The sequence below is a fragment of the Eutrema salsugineum genome, unplaced genomic scaffold, assembly GCF_000478725.1.
Source record: "Eutrema salsugineum unplaced genomic scaffold, Eutsalg1_0 scaffold_4, whole genome shotgun sequence".
In the NCBI taxonomy this organism is placed as follows: domain Eukaryota; kingdom Viridiplantae; phylum Streptophyta; class Magnoliopsida; order Brassicales; family Brassicaceae; genus Eutrema; species Eutrema salsugineum.
In genome coordinates this window covers 11,769,324-11,779,149 of record NW_006256686.1, presented here as the reverse complement: position 1 = coordinate 11,779,149, position 9,826 = coordinate 11,769,324, and the positions used below count along the sequence as shown (strand labels likewise).

Here is a 9,826-nt window from a genome sequence, read left to right as displayed (position 1 = left end):
CAAGCATGTATATTCTTATTTTTAGATTTAAGAAGTTGACTTACCATGCTTTTTAGCTCAGCAATCTCCTTTGACTCATGACTAATGATAGTTTTCTTTGATCTGTTATACTCAGGATTGTTGTTGCTGTTGGCCACAACTAAGTTTTCGATGAATGCTCTCCCTTGTGTCACAGTTTTTGTAAGTTTTCGATGAATGCTCTCCCTTGTGTCACAGTTTTTGAACCGAAATCTCCATTGCTGGCAGTGTCAAGAGAAAGTTGATATTTCTGCTGAATTCCTCTGTAGAAGGTGCTTAGCAGATTTGCTCCAGAGAAACCATGATGAGGGCAGTCTCTCTCATATTTCTTGAATCGTTCCCATGCTTCATAGAATGATTCCACGGGGCCTTGTTGGAAACTTTGGATCTTGTTTCTCAGCTGGTTCGATCTTGACTTTGTGTAAAAGTGGTTCAGGAAAGCTGACTTTTATCTTCCCATGAAGTAATAGAGCCAGATGGCATAGATTTCAACTATCTAAATGCTTTATCACTTAAAGAGAAAGGAAAAAGCTTACACTTCACATAATATGTGGAACCTGGAATAGTTCTCACCATGCCACAGATTTCTTCAAAAAGATCTATGTGATCCATAGGATGCTTAGTTAAGTTTCCATGGAATTGAATTTGCTTCACCAGGGAGACAATCTACAGTTTTATCTCGAAATCACCTCTTGCTGGCACAGGTACTTGAATTGCTGATCTGTTTTGCAAATGTTGGTGAGGTGCATCGAAATCGACAACAAGTCTATTGCGGCGTTATCTTCTCGCAGGATTGCCAAGTTGTATATGTCGATTTGCTCCTCTTCCATTAGGCAGAACAATGTTTTCATCATCCCTTTATTCTTCAGGGTTGGCCTGGTCTTGTCTCCTTCGGTTATCAGCGGCTTGAGCAGCATTTCTAGGGAGTTGATTTCCCTCTCCATCGAGTTGTGGCTGGCCATCTGCTTCATGAGCAACCTCTCGGTCATCATGGTGAATGAAATCACGATCATCATCATCTCTGTTGTGACCATCTTGCTCATGGTTTAAAGAATTTTCCCGATAGGCGTTTGGATCGGCCATCTTGAGCGTTCTTCGTCTGAGTCTCGAAAGTTCTCTTTCATGGGTGCAGTGGGCAACTACAAGTTTTACTCTAAACAAGCTGCAAGTGCACAACAAACGCAGTAGTACTTAGGGATCGAATCCACATGGATTTGTGTGTTGAGAACTCCTAACTGATGCCAAAAACAATTGTAGACCTAGTCAGATAAAAGAGGGGGGGGGGTTTGGTTGTGACTAAATCTAAATATGCAGGAAATTAAAAAAGCAGGAAATTAAAAAGCTTGAAATAAAATCGGTTGAAAACTATATGAAAAACAGCGCTGGGTTTAGGGTTCATTGATATCACCAGATTTTGACCAATTTTATGGATCACTTTAATATCTTTTGCAGGTGTTTTTACTCCATTTTTAAAGGTTTTCAAAGGATTTCTATGTTTTCAGATTTTAAAAGACTTTTCAGGTAATTTGGGAGAAAGATGTGCAAACTGGAACAAAAAGACTTTTTTGGATAAATTCAGACCGCCAGAACTCTCATGGAGAGACAAAGACCTTCTCACCGTCTGATCACCCCCAAAATTGGAAACTTAACAGAAGACTCAATCAGCTTTCAAATGCACTTGGTTTGGAGACATTCCAACGTTTGGGCCTCAAGATATTCGATTTGACCCAGAGACATTTTGACGACGGCCAGCAAGTCACGCGACCGCGGCCAACAGCATATTCACCACGGCCAGAGCAACGCGACCGCAGCCAAGTACCTATTCCCCACGGTCACGCTTTGCGCGACCGCGACCAGACATCTCCGACTTAAGAAGCCCAAGTCATTTTCCAGCCTCAATTCCGGAACCCTAGAGACCTTGGAGTATTGAAGACTATAAATACTTGTCATTTAGTTCATTTTAAGATATCAACTTTCTTACTTTTACAGAAATTCTTTTTTTCCAGCCATTTTATAAGGTTTTTAGAGAGGATTTTCCAACTTTGAGTTCATCAATTGAGAAGCTTTCTTTCATATCTTTTCTTTACTGTTTTTGATTCCTTTCATTAAAACCAATAATGATGTCGACCTCAGCAATTTCTGAGTAGATCCCGAGTTGGGCATAAGGTTCTCGAAAAGGGCTCTCATAATTGAATAAGACATCTAGGTTTTTAGATCTGGGATTTTAACTATGTTCTCTGTTTATTTTTAATCTTAATGCATGTATGCTTGATTGATCACCTCGTATCTGATCTAGATAGTTAGTGTTGTGAAAGTTTTCATTAAGTGTCCACCCTAGAATGAAACAGGCTATTTTTCTGTAGGAGTGGAGACCTACCAACGGCGAAGTCGTGAGTACTGAAGAGTCCTGTACAAGCTCTTGTGTCTCCTCCCTTCCAGGGCCAGAGTGGAAACTTACTGGTCAGGGTTGCGAGAGACAGTTGGTTATTATCACGATGGTGACGTAGTCATACCGCCGTACTCTAGTTTTAGAACCCTAATATTTTGATATCCGTCAATCCCAATCTAAGATCCTTAGTGTTGAAACCGATTATGATTCATGTAGAGTCCCCGAAAGTCCAGCGTTTTTAATCATTGTTTACAACTTAATCGATTTACATTTGCTTTTTTTAGATCTGCATTTTTACTTGCTTTAGTTTGAATTCTTGCTTGCTTAATTTGCCTTCATTCGATTTTTTACTTGCTTTTTAGGATATAGTTTTTTGCTTTCTTTAGATATGTATAATTCGTGACAAACACCAAACCCCTTAAAAACTGATTTAGTTTAGACATAAACTTAGAAAATATAGAAAAATAATAAGCACACAAATCCTTGTGAATTCGATCCCTAAGTACTACAACTGATTAGCTGTGCACTTGCGGTTTTTATTTGTTTTTATTAGGGTAAAACTTGTTCCCTCACCACGTAGCACATTATTCATCTCTAGGGTTCATGATCTATGACACAGGGAATCTATGTAAGGATTTTCTATGATTCTGAAACTAGGATAGACATTTATAAGATTAGCCAATTCTCGTCACCCTAATCTAATCACTTATTCTCGGCAATTAACTCTCACTCTTATGCCAGAATAAGATCATGCATTTCAGATCATTACCCATCTCGGCTTATGTAATCTCTGTAGGTAGCTTTCGTCTCCTACGACGGGGACGTCCATAAGATCCAGTTCAGATAACCCAGATACAACACTCTCGTGGCTCGGATTCAACCTTGCATCGGACTCTGGATGATCAATCCAAAGAACCGCTTTGAGATTGGGATGAATGGGAGAATCATTTAAAAAATTGAAATCATATAAACTAAAAACCTAGATGTCATTCGAACATGGGATCTCCTTTGATGGTCCCTTCACCCAACAAGGTGACTACTCAGACATGGCTGAGCTTGACATCATCATTGGTTTAAGAACGAAAAAACAATAAAGTAAAGAAACAAAAGATGCAGAAAAACTTTTCTTATTGAAGACAGAGTTTGGCGATGAAAATCTTCTACAAGTGAATAAAATTAAAACCTAAAACTAAGATGAAGTTCTCTCTCAAAGAGATGAAAGAGGCTTGTTTACAAAAGACCTAAAAATGAATATTTATAGTGTTTCTCCTCTTCTATGCGTCTAAGGCTTGTAAAATGAGTGCAGAAAGGGTCTTGGGCCTTAGTTGGGCTTCTGAGGCTCGGGTAGAGGTCCACCGCTGGTGAAGGGGCGTGAGCCACAGTGGGGAGGTCTTTTGCTGCGGGTGAAAACTCTTGTCCATTCTCGGACTGTTTTGATTGGCCTTTAGTGCATCGATGATATCTGGAGATCTAACCGTTGGATTGCATTGATTCCAAATGTGTTGGAAATTTGGTTGTCTCTTCTATTATATCTCAAAATGTGGGGATGACAGAAGGTGAGAAGGTCTTCTTTGGTTGCCAAACTTCTGACGACCTGAATTTATCCAAAAATGTACTTTTGCTCCAAAATGCACTCCAAGAATCCAAGTTTCCTGAAAAGTCTTTTAAAACTTTAAAACATGAAAAAAACTTATAAAAAAATGAGTGAAACACCTGCATAAGATATTGAAAGTGTTCCATAAAAACGGTCAAAATCAGGTGTTATCAGTGCTTGTTAGTTCAGAATCATCCAATTCTTCAGGAGATACTAGAGACAAGATGTTTTTTTTTTTGTGACCCTTAGAGAAAGGAAGAGGAGGGAAGCTGAAAAAGCTTCAAGACGAGCCGAGGAAACTGTTAAACAAGGTGAAGAGAGGACTGCTCAGGAGAATCAGGTGAACGTCGAAAAGGTAACCAACGAAGCGACTGCCGTTGGTGCGAGCGCCGCCGAGGCGAAAACTGACAATTTTGCACAAAATAAAACTCCGAGCAAGCCACGAGATCCTCCTACAACAACCGCGTTGGCGATACTTGTCCTTCTTCAATCAGCAAGGCCTCTTGCTTCCGCTCTCGTGAAACATGAATCACCGAGCAGCAAATGTCCTGTTGTGGACAAAGACAAAGGGGTCGTCACCGAGAATGACAAGCCGTCCAAGAAAAAGCGTAAAGGGGCGATTGACGAGCCAGCTCCACAAAAGATCTTAGTGGACGATGCAACCTCACCGGCAATGCTGTTTTCGAAAGTAAACAACGCCAATGTCCGGCTCCCTCCTCCCAAAAGGCTTAAGAGGGCGAAGTCCTATGCTACAATGGCTCAGCGCAGCACGAAGATAACTTTATAATCTTATTCTGTTTCTGTTTTTGGTTAAATATAGACACAGATTTTCGCTCCTTCTTTCTTGTAGTTTTTGCGGCTATCAACGAACTGATGGCTGGCTATGAGGCGGACATGTGCAAGGATGATTGTCGCTTTGACATGGCTGATTATGAAAAGGCTGCGGACATGGCTGCCTGTCTTGAAGAGGCCCGGGCTTGGAAGAGCGCTGAGATTGCTTCACTAAAGAGGTGTATCGAGGCGAAAAATGTCTTGCTTGAGTCCCAGTTGAAGCGAACTCATAAGGAGTCGAGGCGTGAGGCAGCGCTTAAGTACCTAGAGCATCTTCCATGGTGGAGAAAGCCATTGAAGCGCTTAAGAAAGCCAAGGACAACGAAAATGAGCTTGGCCAGATCAAAAGCAACCTCGTTATGATCGGTGGCCTTCGAAAGCCCAACGCCCCGACTCTCGACGCCGAGGAGGAAAAGTTGATAGGTCGGATTGCCGATCTGACGGGAGCAGATGAGGCGTTCGAGCGCATCGCGGCCGACCTTTGAGGTGATTTGTTTTTCACCCTGGTTTCACCAGATTCCGTAGACTTACGTCTTGGGAATGCATCACTGGAAGATGTTTTGGCTTATGTTGGAATCTCGGATCTCACCGGGTCGAACGTTTGCACTCCAGGCTTAGCCAACCTTGCTGTCGAAGCCATCACCGAGTCATTGATAACACCGTATTTTTACCTATTTTCACCATTGATTTCTAATGCTTTTTCAAAGGTTTAATCAGTTTAGGAACTTTTCTTATGATTTTTCTATGTTTGTAGTTCAAGGCTTTTTTCAGGAAACTTAGGGAAAAACATGGCAAAATGGAAGAAATCCACATTTTTAGCTCAGAGTCAGATCGTCCGAAGTTCAGCATCAAATGAAGACTTTCTCACTGTCTGATCCAGCTCAAATTTAGAGATATTCAAAAGAAGACAACAAGCTTTCCATAACATTTTACATCAGGACAATCTAACAGTGCAATTAAAAGATACATGAAGAGCAAGTTGACCAAATTCACCAATCCCGGAAGACCTTCACCTGCGGCAAACAAGTGTTTTACCTGCCCCGGAAGACTCTTATCCGCGGTGGACCTATGTCGAGCCACAAGGCCAAACATCAAAGCCCATTTCGTCATTCATCTTCAGAGAAGCCCTAAATGAGACCTGGGATACCTTAAGACCTATAAATACATTTCTTAGTAGTTCTAATCGGGTGTGTGCTCCTGTAATGAGTTTTTGAGCCACCAAACTTTGTTTTCTCAGGGTTAGGCGATGGAGAAGGGAAATCTTCCCTGGATCCATTGTTCTTTCTCCTTTTTATCTAATTAGCTTTTCCATTTCATTTTTCTGCATATTTCATGTCTCTTATCATTTCCAGCATCATGTTAGATTCGTCCGAGAGAGTCAAGTTTCGAATGATACATGTTCGATTAGGATTTCTAGGGTTCTAAGCCATATTCTAGATCTCATCTCTTCTAAGTTGTTTATACTGCCATGAGTTTAGATTCATGACCTAATCTCTGAGCCTAGGATCGATCAGAGCCATGAGAGTGCTGTATCAGATCATATGTACCTAGCTTCAGAAGAACATAGTCGCTACAGGAGTCAAAAGTTACCTGTAGAGAAGATGTGAGCAAACGAATTCAGTAGTAAATGCATGATCTTATTCCTGGCATGAGAGCGAGAGTTAATTGTCAGATTTAAGTGATTAGTTGGTTAAAATGACAAGAGTTGGTTAGCCATACATCTGCCTATTCTAGTTCAATGAAGATACTGGAAATAAATAAGGATAAATCGCCCAGAGAGTAATTGGAAATGCTTAGACATCGATTAGGGTAAACTGGAGAAGTTTGAATCGCCCCCTATGAGTCTACATCCCAGTTTGAGTCGAACACCTTTCAAATATTTCTTTAGCAACTCATTTACATTGCATTTAGTTTCCCGTAGATATTATGTTAGGATTATTTTTAGTTCCCGTAACCAACAACCTCAAAACCCCCATGAGTTTATGACTTTGCTTACTATCCCAGTTTGGTGTTTCCTTGCAAATTAGACATCTTCTCTGTGGATCGACACCGTAAGTCCTATAACGTACATCTGTGCACTTTCAGACATTATGGTTTTATAAATTTAAAACTCCAGACCAACAGGCCTGCAAAATAACTGCGACCATGAGGCCCATCAGTCGTGTGCCCAAGAATGATTTGCTTACTCCTCTTTTTTTTTTGTCGGGAGATTGTTCTTGTTTTAAGTTGCCTAGACGGCTTTATCCGCGGTTTGCTGTTTCTTTTTCTTTTAAACCTTTTATGCATGGATAACTTTATCCACTTATGAATTTGTTTATCTTTTGTTATCTAGACGAATGAATTCCGTGATTTACTGTCTTTTTGATCCCTCTTTGAAGAGGAATTGTTTCTTTAGTAACATGAGTTGTTGCGTCGAATTGCTTTTACGAGATAAATTTAACATGATGAAGCGTTTTTCAAGTGACGAAATAGTTTGAGAGATCTCCAAGTTCGAGGTTAAGGTATTTCCAAGTCGTCTTTAAAGACCGGCATTTCCGAGATGGTGTACACATAAAAAGGTGTTTTTCCGGGTTTTTAGAATTTACTTCGGTTTTTAGGGACTATGATGAAGTCTTGACTTATATTTCCGTATAAGATAGTGAATTGGTGGTATAAAATCCTTGTAGAGGATTTGTGTATGTTGTCCCGTTGTGGCCAGCAGCGAGACGACGTGAAGTTTGTAAAGATAAAACGTTTAAGTAGAATGGTCGTGTCAAGGAGACGCAGAAGGTATTTTTGCCGAAGCAGAGGTTTTTGCAAAATGATTAAGACAAGGTGAAGTAGAGAATTTTTCAAAAATGACTAAGTAGTGAAATAATGACTAAGTACGATAACTTTAAGGTGAACCAAAGTTAAGGCGGACCAAAGTTAAATGCGAAATAGTTAAGTAATACAAAAATTTTGCAGAGGCAAAGCTTAAAACGAGGCGAAGCAAAATTCTTAGAATGAAAAAAATGAGCCAAACTTGAATGCAAGTTACCGAAACAAAAAGTCTAAACCCACCCCCTCCCCCCGTTTTTAGGAGGGGGGTCAGCTGAATCCTTCCGAGGATTGGCTGCCTAAGTACCCTTTTCAGAGATCAAGCCGTTCCGTAGTTCATGTGTGTCATGGTGCATCCTTAGTAGTAGTATGTCTTCAGGTGCAAGGCATTCCACGATCTTGGGATTGTTTCGTCCGTCATGGTTGCTAGTTCGTAAACTCCTGGATAAACTACATTGGTGACTTCGTAAGGTACTTCCCAATTCGCTCCGAGCTTCCCTGCTTTCCTTTTGGCAGTGTTTTGGAAGACTTTACGTAAGGCCAGCTCTCCTTCTTAAAATCTCTTATTTTGAACATTTTTGTTGTAGTATCTTGTTGTTGCTTGCTGATAATTCTGAATTCATATAAGGGCCTGTTCTCGTTTCTCGTTAATTAAGTCGATCTCATCTAGAATCATTAAGTGGTTCAGGCCTTCCTGGCCGGGCAAGAGTCTTTGTCGTATTCTGGGAAAATCCACCTCAGGAGGAATTACACACTCGGTTCCGTAGACAAGAGTGAACAGCATTTCTACTGTAGCTTGGTGTGGTGTTTTCACTCCACTGTCCTTTCTCAACGTTGAACTACTTCTTAAGCTCATCTAGAATCGTCTTGTTGGCCGCCTCGACCTGTCCATTACCTTGAGGGTATCTCAGAGTTGACTTACTTAGGCAACTTTTCCACTTTTCGCAGAAGGCTTCAAACCTGGTGGAGATGAATTGCGATCCAGTATCGGTGACAATTTCATAGGGAATTCAATGCCGACATATGATATGTTTCCAGACGAAGTATTCCACTTGAGCATCCTTTATGCTGGCGTAGAAATCAGCCTCGACCCATTTTAAGAAATAATCAGTGAGGACAAGCAAAAATCTCTTCAGTTTCGACCTGTGTAGGGGTCCAACAATATCCACTAACCATCTCATGAAGGGGTAAGGCGATGAGATTGATGATAGCAGCTCTCTCGGCTGATGTATATTTGGCGCGTGCTATTGGCATTTTTCACACTTCATGGTGAATTTCTTGCAATTCTTTAACATAGTTGGCCAATAATAGCCATACCGCTTTATCTTGATTGCGAGGGACCTTTCACTGGAATTGTTGCCGCACACCCGGCTGTGGACTTCGTGCATTATTTTCCTCACCTCGGCTCCTTCGACGCATGTCATCAGACGGTGATGTCGCTTCGGATGAGTATGTACCTCGCGGCCTAGTCCTGGAGCTTCCGAGCCTCACATTTGTAGGGTGTAACTTCACCGTCTGCAATGTAAACACGGATTACTTCTAGCCATTCTTTGTCGCAACTGTATTTTGTTGCTGTTGACGAGGCGTCTTCTTCCATTGATGTTACTCCGTCGTTGTATTCCAGATCGTTGGGCTTGTGGTGTTCCTCGAGGGGGGGGGGGCTGATTAATTGGATGCCTTCTACTACCTGGATGCTTGGTCGTTCAATGAATTCGACAGGAATTCTGCTGGAGCGTTCTCACCTTGGGGTATGCGGGTCAGCTCGAACTCGTCAAACTGCTTCACCAAATCTCTTACAACTTTGAGGTAAGCCTCCATCGATTCGTCTTTCACCTTGTACTCTCTGTTAAACTGATTCCACCAACGGGGAGTTGTAGAATGCCCTTATTTTTTAGATTTTAATCCCGAGTCCTAATCTTAGTCCGGCTATTGGTGCTTTATACTCTACTTCGTTGTTTAAGGCGTGAAAGTTGAAGCAAAATGATTGCTCAAGAAGTTCTCCAGTCAGAGAAGTCAAACAAATTCCTACTCCTGAGCCTTGCTTTGACGATGATCCATCGACTTGCAATGTCCAAATATTCTCCGAAGTGGGCTTCTTGGTAGTTCGACCTAAAAATTCGCCAGTACTTGAGATTTTGCGTAACTTATGTCCCGATACTCTATTTCGTACTCACTAAGTTCTACAGCCCATTTGG

General features: G+C 41.3%; 1 non-coding gene across 1 annotated transcript; it reads left to right on the top strand.

Moving 5' to 3' along the window:
- Nucleotides 1–314: 314 nt before the first annotated feature.
- Nucleotides 315–420, top strand: LOC112084806. Its single transcript, XR_002898466.1, has one exon. It is a non-coding gene; the product is annotated as a small nucleolar RNA R71 (small nucleolar RNA).
- Nucleotides 421–9,826: the final 9,406 nt, after the last annotated feature.